The sequence below is a fragment of the Manis javanica genome, chromosome 13, assembly GCF_040802235.1.
Source record: "Manis javanica isolate MJ-LG chromosome 13, MJ_LKY, whole genome shotgun sequence".
NCBI classification, from domain to species: Eukaryota; Metazoa; Chordata; class Mammalia; order Pholidota; family Manidae; genus Manis; species Manis javanica.
Window position 1 is genome coordinate 12,574,118 of NC_133168.1, and position 25,281 is coordinate 12,599,398.

At 37.1% G+C, this 25,281-nt stretch overlaps 1 long non-coding RNA gene across 4 annotated transcripts in view; it reads left to right on the forward strand.

Annotated features, from left to right (window-relative positions):
- Positions 1-25,281, forward strand: part of LOC140845843 (uncharacterized) — a 364,588-nt gene that overhangs the window by 190,213 nt on the left and 149,094 nt on the right. For all 4 annotated transcript variants that reach the window (XR_012124748.1, XR_012124749.1, XR_012124747.1 and 1 more), the window contains exon 3: positions 5,080-5,136. This is a non-coding gene — a long non-coding RNA (uncharacterized lncRNA). The remainder of the gene's footprint in view (positions 1-5,079; positions 5,137-25,281) is intronic.

Consider the following 25,281-nt stretch of genomic DNA (forward strand, 5'->3'; position numbering starts at 1 on the left):
CAAAAACTTTTTCTAATTATTTACTTTTTCTCATGAGAGAAGTAACGTCAGGAATATTCTTAACAATACCATCATAAAGCTTCCATAATCATCAAAGCCAACGATAAGGACTGTAAACGCATTTAAACGCCAACCAGTTACCAAACACAAAGCTAAGTATCTTAAATGGAATTAATTGCCCATTAACTCCTACAAATCTTCTTTTGACAGGAATCAGTACCATTTACAAACTAAAGAAAAGACCAATGACATGCACTGCCCCAGCTGTCCAGGACCGAAGTGGGGAGTCAGACCCCGTGGGCTTCACTGAGAGCCTTGCTGGGGTGCTTCCTTAAACGTAACTCTAGCAGGGCTCTACTTGCCTTTCCCTCTCCCCTCCCCTCCCCTCCCCTCCCCCCTCCCCTCCCCTTCCCTCCCCTTCTCTACTGTTCCCCTACCCTCTGTTCCTCTTTCTTTCCCTCCCCTCCCCCTCCCTTTCTTTCTATAGGACAGAAAGGCCCTTGTAAATTAGCATTGATTAACAATCACAGGATCAAAAAGTTTGGAAAATTATTTTTTCTCAGTCTCTCATAACAACAACAAAAATAACCCAGACGTTGGACTTAGGAACTAATTGGAGGGGAAAAAACCTTACTGAATAATGTTGCACAGGAGCCTAGAAGTGAGAAAAAGCCAAATTGGCAGATGTGAGTGTTAGCAAAGTAAATTTATCAATGGACTTTAAGAAGCTTCTATAAACAAACTCAGGAAAGATATGTCAACTTATTCAGTATCAAATTATAACAAAAAAAATTTAATCCATAATTTAGAATTTTAATAGTCCCTTCCTATATAGCTAACAGTGACGATCTCTCTGTATGCATAGTAACATGTGTTCAATGTTTATTATCTTGTACAGTTTAAGAAAAGTAAATAATTATATTTTATTCAGATCTAGATAAATACCCTCACATTATTAGCATACCATAAATGATATAAAAATAAAGAAATCTAAAGTTTATTCATAGAAGAATGATGGCCCTGCTTCTGTTTTTCAATTAATTTATACTTGGTCTTTGTCAGAAATTAGTAAATTTCTATAATTTATGAAGTTAATTTGGAAACATATAAATAATTTTATAGATATTATATTATATGCTAATTTATGAGAAATGAGATATTTATTTATGAATGTTCCAAAAGCAAAAAAAATATTTTTGAGGATTTCATGTACATCTGAAATTTCTTCCCTAAGATATTCTGGGGAATGACTGCAATGTCACATATTCTGTAAAGGTGTAATTAGAAGGGAATTAATGTAGATTTTGTTGTTTACATGATACACATAACTGTTATTACCAAAGAAAACAATTGTGCTTAGAAACTAACAGAGGAATAGCGACACAAAATATATCATAGCCCTTATCTTGTTGGCCAATAACCCAATTTATAACTGTAAAGACTTTATTTAGCTATTAATTCTGTGTGATTGTTATAGGCCATATCTCTCTATATAATAAATGCACAATCTTAGAATACAACTTGATGAATTTTGACAGGTGTATGCACTCATGTAACCATCACCCAGATCAAAATATCACACAGTCTAACTAACTTTTTCTTCCTTCATCAATTTCACCCATTACCCCTGCCCCACAGCAAACACCAGTCTGCTTTTTGCTTATGAATCTCTTTTAGTTTTGTTTGTTTGATGGTTTTTTTTAGATTCCCCATACAAGTGAAATCATATTGTATTTATTTGTCTCAATCTGACTTATTTTACTTAGCAACATACTTTCTAGGTCCATCCATGTTGTTGCAAATGGCAAGAATCCATTCTTTTTTATGAGTGTGTACTATTCCATTATATATATATATATATAATATACACCTTCTCATTTTTGTCCATCTATTGATGGACAATTACATTGTTTTCATGTTTGACTATTGCAAATAATGTTGTGATAAGCATGGGAGTGCATACGGATATATATTTTGGGATTAATGATTTTGTTTTCTTTGGGTAAATTCCCAGAAGTGGAATTACTGGATCATATGACATTCTCTTCTTAGCTGTAGATCTTTCTCTTTGAGCACTTTAAACATATTATGCCACTTCCCACCGGCCTGTAGAATTTATGCTGAAAAAGTCAGATGATAGTCTTGTGGGGTTTTCCTTGTAGGTAACTCCTTGCTTTAGTCTTGCTGCTTTTAAGTTTCTCCCTTTGTCTTTAATCTTTGACATTTTAATTATCATGTGTCCTGGTGTGGACCTCCTTGACATCTTGTTTGGAGCTTTGTGCTTTCTGGACCTGGATGTCTATTTCCTTTTCTAGGTTAGGGAAGTTTTCAACTATCATTCCTTCGATTTTTCCACCCTTTCTCTCCTTCTCCTCCTTCTGGGGCTCCTATAATGTGGATGTTGGGATGTCTGATCTTGTCTCAGAGCTCCCTTAACCTATCCTCATTTCTTTCATTCATTTTTTTCTTTCTGCTCTTCAGCTTGAGGGCTTTCCATTACTCTGTATTCCAAATTTCTGATCCATTTTTCTACATCCTCTAATCTGCTGGTGATTCCCTCTAGGGCTTTTCTCATTTCATTTATTATATTCTCCATTTCTTATTTTGTTATATGTTTCCTTTCTTTGTTGAGGTTCTCGCTGAGTGTGCTGTGGGGTTGCCAGCTGGGGCCGTGCCGGTAGGGATGCTGCTTGTCAAAGGGCTGAAGTTCGAGAATTTCCAGGTTGGCAACAGTCTGGGGCTTATTTGGTGGGGTGACAGAGTGAAGAGGCACTGTGCATGGGTCTTCCACATGGGTGCCAGCCAGGGCCATACCAATGGGGCAGCTGTGGGTGGATGGCTGGAGTCTGGGAGTTTCCTGACTCGGCTTCAGGCCAGGGCCATGCAAACAGGGTGACCAGGGATGGAAGGGAATAAGCAGGGTGAATCCAAGCGAGTGTTGCAGTACAGCCTCCGTGGTGGGACTGCTGGATCCCTGACAGGTGTGTTTGGCTGTGAGTGGGGCCAGGAAGCCCCCTCCATCACAACTGAAGCTGGTGTGTTCCCCCTGATACTGTTCCTGTCCACACTAGCAATGTGTATGGGCAACATATACAATGGCTGTCATCCTGGTCCTGTTCACACTAGCAGTGTGCATGGGAATGTAAACAATGCTGCAAAGCCTCCTGCCATCCACACCAGCAGTGTCTGCGGGGTACACAAACAATAATGCTTCCCTGCCTGTTTCTGCACTAGGAATGCAAACAATGACCCTCAGCAGCTCCTGTGGTCACAGAGTTCGAACAGTTCCCCTCCTGTTTGGTGGGTGCTTGAGTTCTGAAAATCAGCTTCCTTCAATCATATTCATGTTTGGCTTTAAACCCTCCAATTCATGGCTTTTTTTTTCTGTGCTCCAGGGCAGGCAAGTCTGAGTTCCAGTAGCTCAGTGATATCCCACCTTACTGGAGGTCTGCACTGGGGGTGGGGCTCCCTCCATTACCATGTCTCTGTTTCTCATGCAATTTTTTCTTTTATGGGGTCTGCTTATCTCTTGTGCAGAAGGTGTTCACTCAGACCTGTGTTCTTCCTCAGGATGAAATGCTGTGTGCAGGTGTAAACTTGGTGTGTACGTGGCAGGAGGTGGGCTCAGGATCCCCTGGTTTTCCCCCAGTCAAAACAAAATTCCTCTCTTTTCCTAATTATAGTGACTTGATTGAGGTACATGATAAGAAAATTGTTTCATACTAGCATACTTAACATTGCTCGGTGGAAACACAGCATATGACTGAGGAATATCTTTAAAAGAAATTTATTAAACGTTCTTTTCACATTGCTTATGTATGTCAAGAATCTTGCATTCTGGTCCTGGTTCTTCAAGTAACTTACTGTGTAACCTTGACTTCTAAGCCTGTATTTCATATGGCAAATGAGAGATAACTGAACTAGGTGGACTATAAGATATTTCCAAATGGATATTTTGTGAATTTAGTAGGAATAGTTGTATATGACTACAATTTCATTTTAACTATATCAGCAGCATCATTGCTTGGATGTAGTCCAGCAATTGAACTTTTGGTATTTCAAACAGATCTCAGTATAGGAAGAGTTGACCTACAAAATATATAGTGAGGTTTGGAGAAATTATAAGCTAATTTTAGGCAACATTCTTTGTGTTCTTTCCTTTCCCAGAAGAGGACCAGCATGAGACCAAATAAATCTATAGGAAATCCAGTTAAATATAAGGGTTTATATATTTTCAGTGCTTGAAAGGGAAATAGCAGTGTCCAATGGAGGGCTGGGTCAACACTAATCTTAAGATTAGGTGTGTGTATCTGAACTTTTCAAGGATAGAGCCCCTCTATAATTATCTCTTACCTAGAGTCTAGTCACAGTGAGTAATGCCTGAACCTGCTAAGCACTATCAATCATTTGGTACATGGATGTTCTTATTCTAGTTTACTTTTTGGCTTTCTCGTTGGTTTGACCCCATAGCTAAAGACCAGAGGTGGAAGGAATTTGACTTCATTAAGGTTTTTTAGCTGGTACCAAATGCCCTAATTAACAATTTCAGTAACTTACCTCATAATGGGTTTATATAACTTTAGCCATCCTCCCCCAGCCCAATCATTATTACCTGAACTAGAATGGAAAAGAATATATCAGAATTTTCAGAAGCATCACACTTTCCTCATGAAGGACACAGCTTCGTTAACAATACTGAAATTTTAGTTTTTTATCTCTGCCACTCACTTTATTTTATCATCCCCCTCTTTCCAAGTGATAACCACAATGCTTGCTGGTTTTCCAAATAAGGCCTTTATGCTATTGTACTGGATGCTGTAGTTTGTAGCTTAGAGCTCTCTTTGGGCCTGAAAGACATGGTCCCTGCTCCTTAAAGTGCTTCTAGCTGTTAGCCCTCTTAGAAAATTGTCCACAGCTGGGGAATCATTTGATTCCAAGCCTTGCCCCTGCAATGTCTCTCTCTCTGATAGATGCATGAAGAAAAGGCCGAGCCTCTTCACCATAAAGTAGGATGTTGTTAAGACTAAATTGCAGCCCAACTTTTTCCCTTGTCCATTTATTCTTTATTTCCTTCCTCAGGGGCTGATCCTATACACTGGTCTCCATTATAGCTTCCCAGGGACCCAACTGGAAAAGGTAACAAAATTATTTATCATCTTTGGATATTGTTTAGTTTTATACATACGACTTTAGTAATCCATATTGCTGTAAACAGGGAGGAATGTGAATTTATTTGTTAAGAATAACAGGAAATTAAACTACAATATGCTCTATATGTAATATAGTTTATATTACAGGAATCAGGCGTATGTATTTTTCCACTAAAAATATAGCTAATATTCATTATTTGGCATTCATCCTTTTACAAGTTAGTTGTGTGTACTTTTCACTAATTTAAATTGGAATACTCCCTTTGAATGTGGGTATAAATATGATAGAGGATGAATTATTTACCTACATTTTTCTATAAGCCAAAGAAAAATAATTAAATAATAAAAACCAGACTCTTGACCTAGAGTATTTCCCTTTATGCATTTAAAATTATTTTTAAAGGACTTGATCTCATATTTTCAAAGGTGTTTTTCCATCTTTCCCTCTCTGTATCACACTCAACTGTTCCCATATCTTTAATTTTTATTGTCAAATTATCCTGACTATTCTTATATCTTGTGACACATGGAAAACAAATATAAAGACAGTAGAAAAATGCAATAAAGTGTAACCTTATTTTAGCTGAATCAGGTATTTAGTTTAAACTTTATCCAAGTAAGTTTAGCTCAGGGAATAAGAATTTTAACCCAAGTTTGGCATACTATGCAAGAGATCTGTTGAAGTTCAGAATAATAGGAAAGATAATCAAAATGGGAACTGAGATAGAAAATACTAATTGTCTAATTAAATCTGCTTCCTGATTCTGAGTAGATGTGCCGTTATACTGTTAGGTCTTATACATGAAGTCCAGAAATTCCTTCCACAACTGATTAAATTGAAGGTCGTACATTAATCACAAGCCGTGTGTTTATCTTTCATTTGTTTCTCTTATTTTTTTTAAAAAAAGGATAATTAAGTAATTATCTTCTATACTGTTGTGGGATAAGGTAGCATGCATATCTGGCCTAATATATTTAGCAATTATTGGTTAAATGTGTTTCTTAATATCTTCACATATAAACCATCCAATAAACAGATGCACACATTCAGCTTAATTGAATACAAGAGTGAATTATAAATCTTGAAACGAAAATCACTCAGGATAAACTCACGGACTTTTTAAGAAAACCATCACTTGACATTAACGATTTCATGTTGAATACCAATATAGCATGGGTCCCCCAACCCAAAGCGTGCTGTTTGGCAGCAGCATCTGTACTTACTGCTGGTCTCAGGCAATGAGCGCTGGCACTAGAACTGAACAGGCAGAACGGTGCCTCAGGTAGACTCAGCCAAGAAATAGCTGACCCTTCATGCAGAAGATCAGCAACAGCACATTCCTCTCACAGCATATCCCATCCCTTTATCAGAATCAGACAAGAGATTGATGGGGAAAATAATCATAAGGCTGTCAGATTTGACAAATGAAAATAAGGGAGGCCCAGTTCAATTCAAATTTCAGATAAACAATGGATAATTTATTAGTATAAGCATGTGTTAAATATTGGATCCTGAATTTTAACTGGCAATTTTATATAATGAGCTTTCAAAGCAAGATAATAAGAATATAGTCAAAGTCCTGTAACAGAAACAGAAACTACATTTCAAAAAGGGGAATATAATACAGAGAATTGGTTACATGCATCTTGGAAGGCTTAAGAGAGCAAAAAGGAAATAGCATAACAGCTCATATATTAGAAACTGCAGGAAAATGCTTTGATCTACTGAGCTTGGGGGAGAAAATGGAGGGGCTTATTTTCCTGGAGGCCACAGTGAAGAGGAGTCGCTGCATGGCTGTTCTGAGGCCTTGACAAAGGGCCCAGAGCTGGTGCTGCAACACAGAAGAGGAACTATCCAAATCAGGTTATGAACCCCAGAAAAAGTTCCAGATGGGGGTAACAATACCACCATGGAGTTTCCAGGGGCTGATTCTCACCTGCTGACCTGTGAGAAAGAGGCTCTTTCCAGAATAGGTGTCAGTAGCTACTGGAATAATGCTGTTATCAATCTTCCTCCTCCAGTCACTGATAGAGCTCAGCTAGAAACCAATCAGTAAGAAACGTCATCTGACCTCCCAAAGTCTCACAGGACCACAGCAAAGTATGACTAGGGTCTGAGAAATCCTCAAGAGAAGAATATCTTTTAAAAAGTCTGGACAGGAGGAGAGAGATTCAAAATGGCAGGGTGAGAGGTGAGACTGAGAACTCCTCCCAAAACTACATATATTACAAAAATATAGTTAATACAACTAATCCTAAAAAAGCAACAGGAAAGAAGGCCCAAACAGACTGCATACACTTGGAGAACAGAGCAGACCTCACAAAACAGGGTAACGTACCAAAGCCTTGATCCGGCGGGACCCAAATCCTTCCCCCACCCCAGCTCACTGTCAGGATGAAGAGAAACAGAGCAGGGAAGGGGTGGAAGCCTTGGACTGCTGAACACCCAGCCCCGGAGATCTGCTTTGGGAGCACAAACCTACATTGCATGGTGCTCTGGATATTACTGGGGTTGGAAAGCTAACACAGGCAGAGTACTTGGAAAGACTAAGATTCCAGCCATTTGTGGAGGACAGGGATCCACATCTACCTGCTCTGGGACAAAGGAAAGGTGGGTGGTCTGAGAGACTTCTTAGCAGAGAAAGGGCTGCTGAAGGGATGGGGTTTGCATGAAGCTTGCTGCATGGGAGAAGGGACAGGTGGACAAGGTTGTCTGGGTGTGCTCTGCCCAGCAGGTTGGGAACCTTCAGGAGCTTCAGGCGCTCCATCTCCCTGGCTGCCTACTCAGTTCTGAGGCCCCTCACTATGATACAGAGCCTGCTGCGCCTTCCTCCTGGCCTACTGGCACAAATTCACAAACTGGTAGTCACTGCCATGGCATCAGACCAGCCAGAGGAAGGCCCCAACTAAGGCAGTTACAGATGCAAAGCACAGAGGCTGAAACTTCTATGCTGGCCCACTGGTTATGACATTGGAGACAGGCTCTGCAGTCAGGAAGCAAGAAACAGCTGTTTCCTCTTTTCAGGCATAAGCACCACTCCCTATGACTCCCCACATCACTCCAGGGGCTGTGCAGCTCCAGCGACTAGACCTTCTGGGCACTAGAGGACACCACATACAAATATGAAATGTGAAAGGAACCTGGTTCAAACAAAAATCTCACAAATACCAGAAAAAGGACCAAATGAAACTGAAGTCACTAATTTTCCAGAAGGAGAGTTAAAATAAAAATCATATACATGCTCTTGGAGGCACAGAAAAATATTCAAGAACTCAGGGATGAATTTGGACAGAGATTCAATCATTAAGAAATTCCATATCTGAAAGGAAACATATAATGGAGGGATTTAAAAGCAGATTAGATGTAGTAGAAGAGATGGTAAATGGAATAGAAATTAGAGAAGAGGAATACAAAGAAACTGAGACATACAGATAAAAAAGGATCTCTAAGAATGAAAGAATATTGAGAGAAATGTGTGACCAATCCAAACAGAACAATTTCACATTAAAGGGGTATGAGAAGAAGAAGAGAGAGAAAAAGGGATAGAAAGTGTCTGTGAGGAGATAATTGCTGAAAACTTCCACAATCTGGGGAATGAGATAGTCTCGCAGGCCATGGAGGTACACAGATCCCCTGACACAAGGGACACAGGGAAGACAACACCAAGACATATAATAAGTAAAATGGCAAAGATCAAGGATTAGGACAGAATTTTAAAAGCAGCGAGAGAGAAAAAAAGATCACATACAGAGGAAAACCCATCAGGTCATCATCAGACTTCTCAAAAGAAACCTTACAGGCCAGAAGGGAGTGGCATGATGTATTTAATGTGATGAAGCAGAAGGGCCTGGAACTAAGATTACTTTATCCAACAAGATTATCATTTAAATTTGAAGGAGGGATTAAACAATTATCAGATAAGCAAAAGCTGAGAGAATTTACCTCCCACAAACCACCTCCACAATGAATTTTGGAGGGACTGCTACAGATGGAAGTATTCCTAAGGCTAAACAGCTGTCACAAGGGGAAATAAAACCACAGCAAAGTAAAAGAATTAATTACTAAGCAGATGCAAAACAAATCAACTACCCCCAAAGTTAGTCAAGGGATAGACAAAGAGTACAGAATATGATACCTAATATAAAGAATGGAGGAGGAAGAAAAAGGAGGGAGAAAAAAAAAGAAAAACCTTTAGGCTGTGTTTGTAATAGCATATTAAGTGAATTAAATTAGACTGATAGATAGTAAGGAAATTACCCTTAGACATTTCATAATGACTAATCTAAAGCCTGCAATGGCAATAAGTACATATCTATTGATAGAAATCCTAAATATAAATGATCTGAATGCACCAATTAAAAGACAGAGTCACTGAATGGATAAAAAAATAAGACCCATCTATATGCTGCCTACAAGAGACTCATTTCAAACCCAAAGACATACACAGACTGAAAGAAAAGGGATGAAAAAAGATATTTCATGCAACTAACAGGGAGAAAAAAGCAGGAGTTGCAGTATTTGTATTAAACAAAATAGACTTCAAAACAAAGAAAGTAGCAAAAGACAAAGAAGGACATTACATAATGATAAAGGGCTCAGTCCAACAAGAGGATATAACTATTATAAATATCTATGCACCCAACATAGGATCACCTACATATGTGAAACAAATGCTAACAGAAGTAAAGCAGGAAATACAATGCAATACATTAATTTTAGGAGACTTCAACACACCACTCACTCCAAAGGACAGATCAACCAGACAGAAAATAAGTAAGGAGACAGAGGCACTGAACAACTGAACAACATATTAGAGCAGATAGACTTAAGGGACAACTACAGAACACTCCATCCAAAAGCAACAGGATACACATTCTTCTCAAATGGACATGGAACATTTTCAAAAATATATCATATTCTAGTCCACTAAAACAGTCTCAGTAAATTTAAAAAGATTGAAATTGTACCAACCAGCTTCTCAGATCACAAAGGTATGAAATTAGAAATAAATTACACAAAGAAAATGAAAAGCCTACAAACACATGGAGGCTTAACAACATGCTCTTAAATAATCAATGGATCAATGACCAAATGAAAACAGAGATCAAGCAATATATGGAGACAAATGACAACAGTAATTCAACATCACAAAATCTATGGGATGCAGCAAAGACTGTGCTAAGAGGGAAGTATATTGCAATACAGACCTACCTCAGAAAAGAAGAAATATCCCAAATGAACAGTCTAAACCCACAATTAATGAAACTGAAAAAAATAAGAACAAAAGAGGGGCAAAGTCAGTAGAACGAGAGACATAATAAGGATTAGAGAAGAAATAAATAAAATCGAGAATAGAACAATAGAAAGAATCAATGAAAGTAGGAGCTGGTTCTTCAAGAAAATTAACAAAATAGGTAAAGCCCTAGCCACACTTATCAAGAAAAAAAGAGAGTCTACATGCATAAACAGAATCACAAATGAGAAAGGAAAAATCACTATGGACACCACAGAAATACAAAGAATTATGAGAGAATACTATGAAAAATTGTATGCTAACAAACTGGATAACCTAGAAGAAATGGACAACTTCCTAGAAAAATGCTACCTTCCAAGGCTAACCCAGGAAGAAACAGAAAATCTGAATAGACCAATTACCAGCAATGAAATTGAATTGGTAATCATAAAACTACATAAGAACAAAACCCTGTACTTGATGGTTTCACTGCTGAATTTTATCAAACATTTAATGAAGACTTAATACCCATCCTTCTTAAAGTTTTCCATAAAGTAGAAGAGGAGGGAATACCTTGAAAAACTCATTGTACAAGGCTAGCATCACCCTAATACCAAAACTAGGCAAAGTCAGACTTAACAGCAAGAAGCAGAAAGCTTTTCCTTTAATATCAGTAACAAGACAAGGATGCTCACTCTCCCCACTTTTATGCAGCATAGTTCTGGAGGTTGTAGCCACAACAATCAGAAAGCACAAAGAAATTAAAAGCATCCAGGTTGGCAAGGAGGAAGTTAAACTGTCCCTGTTTCCAGATGACATGATATTATACATAAAAAACCCCAAAGAATCCACTCCAAAACCACTAGATGTAATATCTGAATTCAGCAAACTTGCAGGACACAAATTAATACACAAAAATCTGTGGCATTTCTATACAATAACAATGAACTAGCAGAGAGAGAAATCAGTAAAACAATTCCATTCACAATTGCATCAAAAAGAATAAAATACCTAGGAATAAACCTAACCAAGGAAGTGAAAGACCTACACTGTGAAAACTACAAGACACTCATGAGAGAAATTAAAGAAGATACCAATAAACGGAAACACATCCAGTGCTCATGGATAGGAAGAATTAGTATTGTCAAAATGGTAATCCTGCCTAAAGCAATCTACAAATTCAATGCAATCTCTATCAAAAGACCAACAGCATTCTTCAATGAACTAGAGCAAATATTCTGAAATTCACATGGAACCACATAAGACCCTGAATAGCCAAAGCAATCCTGAGAAGGAAAAATAAAGTGGGGTGATCTCACTCCCCAACTTCAAGCTCTACTACAAAGCCACAATAACCAAGACAATTTGGTACTGGCACAAGAACAGACCAATAGACCAACACAATAGACTAGAGAGCCCAGATATAAACCAAAGCATATATGGTCAATTAATATATGATAAAGTAGCCATGGATATACAATGGGGAAATGACAGCCTCTTCAACAACTGGTATTGGCAAAACTGGACAACTACATGAAAGAGGATAAAACTGGATTATTATCTAATCCCTACACAAAAGTAAACTTAAAATGGATCAAAGACCTGAATGTAAGTTATAAAACAATAAAACTCTTAGATGAAAACATAGGCAAAACTATCTTAAATATAAACATGAGCAACTTTTCCCTGAACACATCTCCTCAGGCATTGGAAACAAAATAAAAAACGAACAAATGGGACTATATCATGCTAAAAAGCTTCTGTACAGCAAAGGACTCCATCAGCAGAACAAAAATGTGTCCTACAGTGTGTGAGAATATATTTGTAAATGACGTATACAACAAGGGGTTAACATCCAAAATACATAAAGAACTCACACACCTCAACACCCAAAAATGAAACAACCCTATTAAAAATAGACAGAGGATATGAATACTTTTTCAAAGAAGAAATTCATATGGCCAACATGTGCATGAAAAGAGGTTCCACATCGCTAATTATCAGAGAAATGCAAATTAAAACCACAATGAGGTATCACCTCACACCAGTTAGGATGACTAACATAGAAAAGACAAGGAACAACAAATGCTGGTGAGGATGTGGAGAAAGGGGGACCCTCCTACACTGCTGGTGGGAATGTAAACTAGTTCAACCATTGTGGAAAGCAGTATGGAGGTCCCTCAAAATAAAAACAGAAATACCATTTGTACTGGGAACTCCACTTCTAGGAATTTACCCTAAGAATGCAGGAGCCTAGTTTGAAAAGACATATGCACCTCTATGTTTATCACAGCACTATGTACAATAGCCAAGAAATGGAAGCAACCTAAGTGTCCATCAGTAGATGAATGGATAGAGAAGATGTGGTACATATGCACAATGAAATATTATTCAGCCATAAGAAGAAAACAAATCCTACCATTTGCAACATCATGGATGGAGCTAGAGGGTATTATACTCAGTGAAATAAGCCAAGCAGAGAAAGAAATACCAAATGATTTCACTCATCTGTAGAGTACAAGAACAAAGAAAAACTGAAGGATCAAAACAGTAGCAGACTCACAGAACCCAAGAATGGACTAACAGTTGCCAAAGTGAAATAAGGGGCATTACAATTAGCACACATAATGTAGGGGGGGCACGGGGAGGTCAGTATAACACAGAGAAGACAAGTAGTGGCTCTATAGCATCTTACTACGCTAATGGACAATAACTGTAATGGGATACATGGCGGGGGACTTGATAATGGGGGGAATCTAGTAACCACAATGTTGCTCATGTTTTTGTATATTAATGATACCAAATATATATATATATATTTATATATATATATATATATATATATATATATATATGTAAAAAAAGAAGTCTGGACAGAAGAATAAGATTCAGAAAATAATTTTCAGATAAGAATGGTAATTCAGTTCCAAAATTAACAAACTGAAGAATTAACAGCTGAGATGATAGAATTAATAAGATAACCAGATCTGTAAATTTCACAAAATGTGACCATTAGTCCACAAAGGAAAACTCAAATATCCCCAAATAAAAACCTAGGGATACTTACATTGTGGTGAGTTTGGACCTGAATAAAAAAGGCATACCCTTTTTCTGGGTCATAAAAGAATTCATAATAATTTAGAAGAATTTAATCACACAGAGTATCTTCTCTTATCACAATACAATAGAATTAGAAGTCAGTAATAGATACCTAGAAAATTGACAGATGTTTAGAAATTAAATAACACTTAAAAATAACACATGGGTCAGTGAAGAGATCAAAATGTAACTTAGAAAATATTTTGAATACCATGAATATGAAAATATAACAAATTAGAATTTTGTGAGATGTAGATAAATAGCATATATTTTAGGGACTATGGAAATGTATGGCACTAAAATGTTCTATTAAAAAGTTCTTTTCTTATAACTTACTAAATAAAACAAAAAGAACAAATTCAACCCAAAATAAGTAGCAAAAAACACAAAAATATCACAGCAGGAACTAATAAAATGAAAAGCAGAAAAAAAATAGAGAAAAGCAATGAAACCAACTATTGGTTCTTTTTTGTAAACATCAAAAAAAATTGGTAAGACTTTAACAAAGTTTTATCAACATAAAAAATAAAAATTACCAATATCAAGAAAGAGAGACATGACAGTATGACAGCTTCTTCAGAAATTAATATACATATGCCAATATATATGACAACTGAAATAAAATGAGCAAAAAACACAAACTATCAAAGTTATGCAAAAAAGTAGATAATTTATTTTAAAAATTGAATTTATGGTGAAAAAAACCTTCCCACAAAGAAAACTACAGGCACAAATTACTTTCAGATGAATTGTACAATTCTGCCAAATGCTTCAAGAGGATAAAAATCCATTCTACACAGTTTTATAGGAAATCGAAGAAAAAGGGAAGCTTTGAACTCATCCTATGATACTAGCTTTACTCAGATAACAAAATCAAAGATATTACAAAAAATAAAAACCATAGATTAATATCACACATGAGCCTGTATGTAAAATTCTAAAGAAAGTTTGTCAAAATCTAATACAACAATATATAAAAAGACTGTAAATGATAATCCACTGGGACTTCTACCCAGACTGAAATTTTGTTTTAATGTTTGAAAAGCAATCAAAGTAATTAATCATAATAGAAAGCTATAAAGAAAAACATGATGATTTCATTAGAGGAAGCATTTGAAAAATCCAACATTCATTATTTAATAAAATTTCTCAGGGCGCCCAAAACATAGGCACCTCCCTCAATCTGGTATGGGACATCTATGAAAAATCAACAGCTAATTTATGCTTAATGGTGAAAAAAAATGCTATCACCATCAACATCAGGATAAAACTAGAATTTCTGTTTTCATCACCTCTTTCCAGGATTGTACTGGAAGTTCTAACCAGTTCAATAGGATGAGAATAGAATATGAAACACACACAGATTGGAAAGCAGAAGTAAAATTGTATTATTTAGAGATACTTTGATAATCTGTGTAGAACATTCTGTTAAATCCACAAAGGATTAGAACTAATTGATAAATGTGATAAGAACAAAAACCCATTTTAAAAAATTAGCGAAATACTTGAGGATATGTTGCCATAGGAGACATAGGGGTGACAAGTAAGTACATGAAGAGAGATGCAACACCAATTTTTTCATTTCAGAAATATTCATTAAAACCACAACAGTATGCCCCTACATGCATACTAGAATGGTGAAATTTACAGAATGTCACACTAACTGTTGTCAAGTGTGTAGAGGTACTGGAATTCTCATAGAGTGCTGGTAAGAATACAAACTATGCAATCTGTTTGGAAACATTTCAGAATTTTTAAAAAACTTGAACATGTAACAATCAGATGACCCATTTATTTCATTCTTATTTTCCCAAGAGAAATGAAAGCATGTGTTTATATAAAGACCTGTACATTAATGTTTATAACAGCTTAAGAGTTGTAAAAAAAAAAAAAACAGAAAACAAAAAACCTTGAAAGACCTAAATGTCCACATTTAAAATGGAATACTACTGTGGAAAATATAACACAAGCAATCTCACAGTTAAATCCCAAAATAATTTTGATAAGTGAAAGAAGCAACATCATAATGAGTACTTTATATGATTCCATCTGTACAAAACTCTAGAAAACACAAATTATCCGAGGCAGAAAGCATATCAGTGCTTGCCTGGGAATGGGTTGGAGGCAATGAGGAAGAACATGTACAAGGGAATAACAAATAAGCCTGACTGAATTCTTGAGGTTAATCGATATGTTCATTTGTCTTTGTGCTGATTGTTTTTATACACATTCACATATATCAAAATGTATCAAACTGTACACCTTTAATGTGTAAGTCATGTATTATGCAGTGATACCATAATCAAGCTGTTAAAACAAAAATCAAATACTGGAAATATTTAAACTAAGAGTAAAATTCAGGAGGAATGAATAATAGCAACACATAAACACAAAATAAAATTTGCAGGGGTGGGGCCAATATGGCAGCATGAGTAGGACTGTGGGAATCTCCTCCCAAAAATATATATATTTTTGAAAATACAACAAATACAACTAATCCTAAAAGAGAGACCAGAAGACACAGAACAACAGCCAGACTACATCCACATGTGCGAGAGCCCAGCACCTGGTGAAAGGGGTAAGATACAAGCCACAGCCCAGTGGGACCCGAGGCCCCTCACCCCACCTCCCAGTGTGAGGAGAGGAGTCATGAGTGGGGAGGGAGAGGGAGCCCAGGACTGCTAAACACCCAGCCCTAGCCATCCGCACCAGAGCACAGACACACTGAATGCATGCAGGGCTGGAAACTAGGGAAACAGGGCAGCAAGAACTCTGATGCCACTGTGACAAAGAAAAGCGAGTGCTTTTTGAATGTCTTAAAGGGACAGGGATGTAACAGCTGGATGGAAACAACACAGGTCACAGTCCAGCAGCTGGAATTTACAGGGAAAACTGGGTGCACTAACACCCTGGGCAACAGCTCTGAGACCCCTCATGGAAGTAAACAGCCAAACAGCCCCCTGTCCATTACCTCACCCGGACGCAGCGAAAGCAGAGAAGCAGCCTAAGGCTGGTCACGCCCTCAGCATGAGAGCTTCCTCCATACTGGCTGGGCAAGACACAAAGACCCAGTCTACACGCAATTACCCAACACAAGCCACTAGGGGTCACAGTTGTCCCAGTAAAGAAACGCCAGTAGCAAGTGGAAAGTTTGGCCCCCCAGCTGACAGTCAATAGCACCTATCAACATGAAAGGGCAAAAAAATATGATCCAGACAAGACTAACCCAGACAGTTTCAGCATCTGCTACATCTTCCCCTGAGAAGGAACCTGGGGAGATAGGTTTAACCAGTCTTCCTGAAAAAGAATTCAAAACAAAAGTCATAACCATGCTGATGGACTTGCAGAGAAATACGCAAGAACTAAGGAAGGAGAATACAGAAATAAAACAAGCTCTGGAAGGACGTCAAAACAGAATGGATGAGATGCAAGAGACAATTAATGGACTAGAAAACAGAGAACAGGAACGCAGAGAAGCTGATGCAGAGAGAGATAAAAGGATCTCCAGGAATGAAAGAATTCTAAGAGAGCTGAGTGACCAATCGAAACGGAACAATATCCACATTATAGGGGTACCAGAAGAAGAAGAGAGAGAAAAAGGGATAGAAAGTGTCTTTGAAGAAATAATTGCTGAAAACGTCCCCAAACTAGGGGAAGAAATGGCCTCTTAGACCACAGAGGTACACAGAACTCCCATGACAAGGGATCCAAGGAGGGCAACACCAAGACACATAATAATTAAAATGGCAAAGATCAAAGACAAGGGCAAAGTATTAAAGGCAGCCAGAGAGAGAAAAAAGGTTACCTACAAAGGAAAACCCATCAGGCTATCATCAGACTTCTCAAAAGAAACCCTACAGGCCAAAAGAGAATGGCATGATATACTTAATGCAGTGAAACTGAAGGGCCTCAAACTAAGACTACTGTATCCAGCACGATTATCATTTAAATATGAAGGAGGGATTAAACAATTCCCACACAAGCAAAAGTTGAGGGAATTTGCCTCCCACAAACCACCTCTACAGGGTGTCTTACAGGGACTGCTCTAGATGGGAGCACTCCTAAAAAGACCACAGAACAAAACACCCAATATATGAAGAAGGGAGGAGGAGGAATAAGAAGGGAGAGAAAAAAAGAATCATCAGACCATGTTTATAATAGCTCAACAAGCAAGTTAAGTTAGACAGTAAGATAGTAAAGAAGCTAACCCTGAACCTTTGGTAACCACAAACTTAAAACCAGCAATGGCAATAAGTAGATACCTTTCAATAATCACCCTAAATGTAAATGGACTGAATGCACCAACCAAAAGACACAGAGTAATAGAATGGATGAAAAAGCAAGATCCATCCATATGATGCTAACAAGAGACTCACCTCAAACCCAAAGACATGCACAGACTTAAAGTCAAAGGATGGAAAAAGATATTTCATGCAAACAACAGAGAGAAAAAAGCAGGTGTTGCAATTCTAGTATCAGACAAAACAGACTTCAAAACAAAAAAAGTAACAAAAGATAAAGAAGGACATTACATAATGATAAAGGGCTCAGTCCAACAAGAGGCTATAACCATTATAAATATATATGCACCCAATACAGGAGCACCAACATATATGAAACAAATACTAACAGAACTAAAGGAGGAAATAGAATGCAATGCATTCATTCTGGGAGACTTCAACACACCACTCACTCCAAAGGACAGATCCACCAGACAGAAAATAAGTAAGGACTCAGAGGCACTGAAAAACACACTAGAACAGATGGACCTAATAGACATCTACAGAACTCTACATCCAAAAGCAACAGGATACACATTCTTCCCAAGTGCACATGGAGCATTCTCCAGAATAGACCAATTACTAGGCCACAAAAAGAGCCTCAGTAAATTCCAAAAGATTGAAATCCTACCAACCAGCTTTTCAGACCACAAAGGCATAAAACTAGAAATAAACTGTACAAAGAAAGCAAAAAGGCTCACAAACACATGGAGGCTTAGCAACATGCTCCTAAATAATCAATGGATCAATGACCAAATCAAAATGGAGATCCAGCAACATATGGAAACAAACGACAACAACAGCACAAAGCCCCAACTACTGTGGGACACAGCAAAAGCAGTCTTAAGAGGAAAGTTTACAGCAATCCAGGCATGTTTAAATAAGGAAGAACAATCCCAAATGAATGGTCTAATGTCTCAATTACTGAAATTGGAAAAAGAAGAACAATTGAGGCCTAAGGTCAGCAGAAGGAGGGACATAATAAAGATCAGAGAAAAAATAAATAAAATTGAGAAGAATAAAACAATAGCAAATATCAATGAAACCAAGAGCTGGTTCTTCGAGAAAATAAACAAAATAGATACTCTAGCCAGACTTATTAAGAGGAAAAGAGAGTCAACACAAATCAACAGAATCAGAAACGAGAAAGGAAAAATCACGACGGACCCCACAGAAATACAAAGAATTATTAGAGAGTACTATGAAAACCTATTTGCTAACAAGATGGGAAACCTAGGAGAAATGGACAACTTCCTAAAAAAATACAACCTTCCAAGACTGACACAGAAAGTAACAGAAAATCTAAACAGACCAATTACCAGCAATGAAATTGAAGCGGTAATCATAAAATTACCAAAGAACAAAACTCCCAGGCCAGATGGATTTACCTTGGAATTTTATCAGACATGCAGAGAATATGTAATACCCATTCTCCTTAATGTTTTCCAAAAAATAGAAGAGGAGGGAATACTCCCAAACTCATTCTATGAAGTCAACATCACCCTAATACCAAAACCAGGCAAAGACCCCACCAAAAAAGAAAATTACAGACCAATATCCCTGATGAATGTAGATGCAAAAATACTCAATAAAATATTAGCAAACAGAATTCAACAGTATATCAAAAGGGTCATACACCATGACCAAGTGGGGTTCATCCCAGGGATGCAAGGATGGTACAACATTCGAAAATCCATCAACATCATCCACCACATCAACAAAAAGAAAGACAAAAACCACATGATCATCTCCATAGATGCTGAAAAAGCATTTGACAAAATTCAACATCCATTCATGATAAAAACTCTCAGCAAAATGGGAATAGAGGGCAAGTACCTCTACATAATAAAGGCCATTTATGATAAACTCACAGCCAACATTATACTGAACAGTGAGATGCTGAAAGCTTTTCCTCTGAGATCAGGAACTAGACAGGGATGCCCACTCTCCCCACTATTATTTAACTTAGTACTGGAGATCCTAGCCATGGCAATCAGACAAAACAAAGAAATACAATGAATCCAGATTGGTAAAGAAGAAGTTCAACTATCACTATTTGCAGATGACATGATGTTGTAAATAAAAAACCCTAAAGACTCCACCCCAAAACTACTAGAACTGATATCGGAATACAGCAAAGTTGCAGGATACAAAATTAACACACAGAAATCTGTGGCTTTCCTGTACACTAACAATGAACCAACAGAAAGAGAAATCAAGAAAACAACTCTATTCACAATTGCATCAAAAAGAATAAAATACCTAGGAATAAACCTAACCAAGGAAGTGAAAGACTTATACTCTGAAAACAACAAGTCACTCTTAAGAGAAATTAAAGGGGACACTAACAGATGGAAACTCATGGGCCGTCCTGCCCAAAGCAATATACAGATTTGATGCAATCCCTATCAAACTACCAGCAACATTCTTCAATGAACTGGAACAAATAATTCAAAAATTCATATGGAAACACCAAAGATCTGAATAGCCAAAGCAATACTGAGAAAGGAGAATAAAGTAGGGGGGATCTCACTCCCCAACTTCAAGCTCTACTATAAAGCCATAGTAATCAAGACAATTTGGTCCTGGCACAAGAACAGAGCCACAGACCAATGGAACAGAATTACCTCAAACATATATGGTCAATTAATATATGATAAAGGAGCCATGGTCATACAATGGGGAAATGACAGTCTCTTCAACAGCTGGTGCTGGCAAAACTGAACAGCTACATGTAGGAGAATGAAACTGGACAATTGTCTATCCTCATATACAAAAGTAAACCCAAAATGGATCAAAGACCTGAATGTAAATCATGAAACCATTAAACTCTTGGAAAAAAACACAGGCAAAAATCTCTTAGACATAAACATGAGCGACCTCTTCTTGAACATATCTCCCCAGGCAAGGAAAACAACAGCAAAAATGAACAAGTGGGACTATATTACACTGAAAAGATTCTTTACAGCAAAAGACACCATCAATAGAACAAAAATGAACCCTACAGTATGGGAGAATATATTTGTAAATGACAGATCCGATAAAGGCTTGATGTCCAAAATATATAAAGAGCTCACATACCTCAACAAACAAAAAACAAATAACCCAATTAAAAAATGGGCAGAGGAACTGAATAGACAGTTCTCCAAAAAAGAAATACAGATGGCCAACAGACACATGAAAAGATGCTCCACATCGCTAATTATCAGAGAAATGCAAATTAAAACTACAATGAGGTATCACCTAATACCAGTAAGGATGGCTGCCATCCAAAAGACAAACAAGAACAAATGTTGGCAAGGCTGTGGAGAAAGGGGAACCCTCCTACACTGCTGGTGGGAATGTAAATTAGTTCACCCATTGTGGAAAGCAGTATGGAGGTTCATCAAAATGCTCAAAACAGACTTACCATTTGACCCAGGAATTCCACTCCTAGAAATTTACCCCAAGAATGCAGCAATCAAGTTTGAGAAAGACAGATGCACCCCTGTGTTTATCGCAGCACTATTTACAATAGCCAAGAATTGGAAGTAACCTTAATGTCCATCGGTAGATGAATGGATTAAGAAGATGTGGTACATATACACAATGGAATATTACTCAACCATAAGAAGAGGGCAAATGCTACCATTTGCAGCAACATGGATGGAGCTGGAGGGTATTATGCTCAGTGAAATAAGCCAAGCGGAGAATGAGAAATACCAAATGATTTCACTCATCTGTGGAGTATAAGAACAAAGGAAAAACTGAAGGAACAAAACAGCAGCAGAATTACAGAACCCAAAAATGGACTAACAGGTACCAAAGGGATAGGGTCTGGGGAGGATGGCTGGGTTGGGAGGGATATGGGACGGGTACAAGAAAGGGGGTATTAAGATTAGCATGCATTGGGGGGGAGGGAGAAAGGGGAGGGCTGTACAACACAGAGAAGACAAGTAGTGATTCTACAACATTTTGCTATGCTGATGGACAGTGACTGTAAAGGGGTTTATAGGGGGGACCTGGTATAAGGGAGAGCCTAGTAAACATAATATTCTTCATGTAATTGTAGATTAATGATAACAAAAAAAAAAGAAAGAAAGAAAGAAAAGGGGGATTACTCCCTGATAGGAAAAAAATAACTGTAAATCAACGATTAATGCATGCTTTAAATATCCTTAATTTTGATCACTTAAAGGGTGTCAGATGATCAGCTATGGAGGTACCTTTTACTGATAATATTCCTTTCTCTTAAAAAAAAAAAGCAGTTCCTGTGTGGTGACCTCCAATGAGTTCTTCACAATGGTATAAAGTGCATGTCAAAGTGTCGGCAAAGGGTCTGTTTGTGTTTATACAGAGGATCAAAGCCTAATTTGGCTACCCAAGAAATGAACTAAGAAACGATATGAAGAACTTCCAACATCAGCACTCTCTGGAAAACTCATACCAGAATATGATCATCAAAAATCTTCAACAAAGATCCTGGCGCTGTTGCAGTTGTAGCTGCATCCATCCCACCGGTTCCTGGACTTGCCATGGGAATGAAGAAGGAGATATCTAAGCTGGCCAGTGCATACAGTAAAACAACAAATTTGACTAGATCTATACTATCGGAACTCAACCAAGAATTAGGAGAAGTGCAAGTTGCAGAGCTCCAGAATCTTGCTACTATAGACTATCTACTGTTAAAAGAACATATGGGATGTGAACAGTTCCCAGGAATGTGTTGTTTTAATTTGTCTGATTTTTCTATGACTGTTCAAATTCAGTTAGACAATATCCATCATATCATTGATAAGTTTTCACAAATGCCTAGGGTGCCTAACTGGTTATCTTGGTTTCACTGGAGATGGCTGGTAATTGTAGGTCTGCTTTGGTTATGTAGCTGTATTCCTATTATGTTAATGTGTGTGTGCAATTTTATTAGTATTTTAAAACCTATACATGCTTATGTTACTCTACAAGAATATGTCAAAGAAATAATCAATCTTCCCATGTAATCACAACCCTTAAGTAGAATTCGTGCCTCATATCGAAATTACCGAGTACCATAATTCTTCCAAGTGGTAAAGATACCTCGAGACAAATGCTGGGCATAGAAGCCACAGGGCATAAATCTGCAAAGAAGTAAAAAGCTAACCTTTTCAAACAATATGGCTTCTCTCTCACTTACCAACTTTACATCTCCCTGTATGGCCCCGGAAGATGACTGGTTAGCCAGAGACGGGTAAGATTCCTCAAGGGAGGAACAACCTAAGACAGGCACAGTCGCAGGGGGGCTATCAGGTGAGAAACTGGGGATCAACAGAGGTGAGGCTTAGAACCTCACCCCCCCTGTTTTGAGAGAAATCTTCTGCATCCGTGGATGTTTTGTTGCCCTTGTCTAGCTTGGATCAATACATAGTCTACAGGCACACACCTGATCATCTGCATTTGCCCTCTTACAGCACTAAACTATGTTTTCTACCTTTATCTTGCATCTACCTACCACTTCAGCATTTTATTAAAAATATTAATAATAATAATTATAATAATAATAAGGTAGAAATGTAGGATTCACATATAAATCAAGTATAAAAATCAAACAAATACTCATATTTGACCTGATTGTTTGTAGTTCATAATGCATGTTCAAACCTGAAAGTTTCTTAGGCTTGGGGTTGATTACTGATTGTGCATTGAGTCCCCTATACAGAATTTTATTGTTGTTAACAACCATTTGATCAATAAATATGAGAGATGCCCTCTCAAAAAAAAAAAAAAACAAAACAGAAGGTGAAACCATCTAACACCTAGGTTATACAGGTGTGTAGCAGATACAGGGATTAAATACTATTAGAGAAATATATTGCATTCTTATTCACTTAGGGAAATATTTGGGATATGACAAGATATACTCCGGGAAACAGGAATGTAAAAATGACTAAGACAGATCCCCTTATCTCAAATAGTTTACTCCAGTGGAAAAACGAGAAGGAGTAATTTTAATGTCAAAGACATGACTGTTGGTTGGTAATAATAGTTGTGGGCTAATCAGGTAGCTTTTTAAGAGGAGGCAACAGGGAATTACCACAGGCTCTGAACTGGAAATCCTGGTTTTGCCGTGGAAGAGTAGCTTGTACTACTAATACTATTTAAAAAATATTTTAGTTTTGTTATATTCTGTCTTGTAGCTCTGTATATTTTTGGTTTGTGTTACTTCATTTACTTCTGTTCATGATGCAATTTGTTATTCATTTAATTTTAAAAATAAGTTCTCTGAGGAGTAAGGTAACAACTTATTAAGTTCCTGTAGCAACTCTGTCATTGAGCTCTAGCCAGCCCTCGTGTCTTCAAATGTATAGCTGTTTCTCCTAGGATGACTGGGCTTTATTTTTAGAAACACAGAAATAAACCAAACTATAGGAATCCATCTTTCTTAAAGAGTAGTTTCTTTATAATTCTGAAAAATTTATATTCTTGGTTTTCAAGAAAATATTTTTCTAATGAAGATGTGTGGAATTCACACATAAAATATATATGTACATCCATTCACACACTTGAACATATATTCTTACACTTTTCACAGATACCACTATGGAAACATAGCCAAAAAAATCTCAGTAAGTGTTACATGATTGCCATTTATTTCCAAGGTCTTTTTTACAATGGGATCCATTTTGATCTTTGCAGACAGTTTGGCTTCTTTCATTATCCAGGACTTTTATGAAAAGATACACCATCAGTGTTTACTGCAGTCCAACATGTGTAGTCAGTGGCCCACAACAATGGGATCCCACATAAAATATGACATAGCTTTTCTTTTCAAGATAATAAAGCAGTACAGCAGGGATAGTTTAATAAAAAGGAGTGAAACTTTATAATTTTTAAACATCTATTCATTCAGTGATGACAACCATAGTAACTATAGTAACATCTTATATATGTGTGTATGTGTCATCTGTGTTTATGTGTGTGTATATATATATGCATATATGCTATACTATATGTATGTGTATGTAAATATATGTGTTCTATATGTAAATATATGTAAATCAATATGTATTTATTATTTGGAAATTGGCAATTCTGTATTCTGATCACACATAGTTTAGCAGGCAGACATGTATTTGTGATATGCATACACATGGCAAAAACTTACATTTGTTACCTATTAAACTATATGTGATCAGAATAAGGTTTACCTTGCTTCCTTGATGAGTTACTGACGTCACGTGCCACAGAAGTTGTTAAAATGCACAGGGTACCAGTAATGTTATTTTATTCCTTCTTTTCCTTCTTTAAAAAAAGTCTTCCTATAATTAAAGTTTTTTCCTTTCTTAAATTCCAAAGCAAATCATAAGTACAATCCTATTATTTATTGCTTGCAAGAAGAACAGATTCCCACCAGCCATCATGAAGTCCTTCAAATTGCCTTTTATTTTCAATAAATATACCGTATATGTTAAAAAGTCATGAAAAAGTCATGCGTATTAGAAAACTTGTGCTTAAAATTTCATTTTTCTCTATAGTTGCATCTTCTTTCCCTTCCTTCTGAGC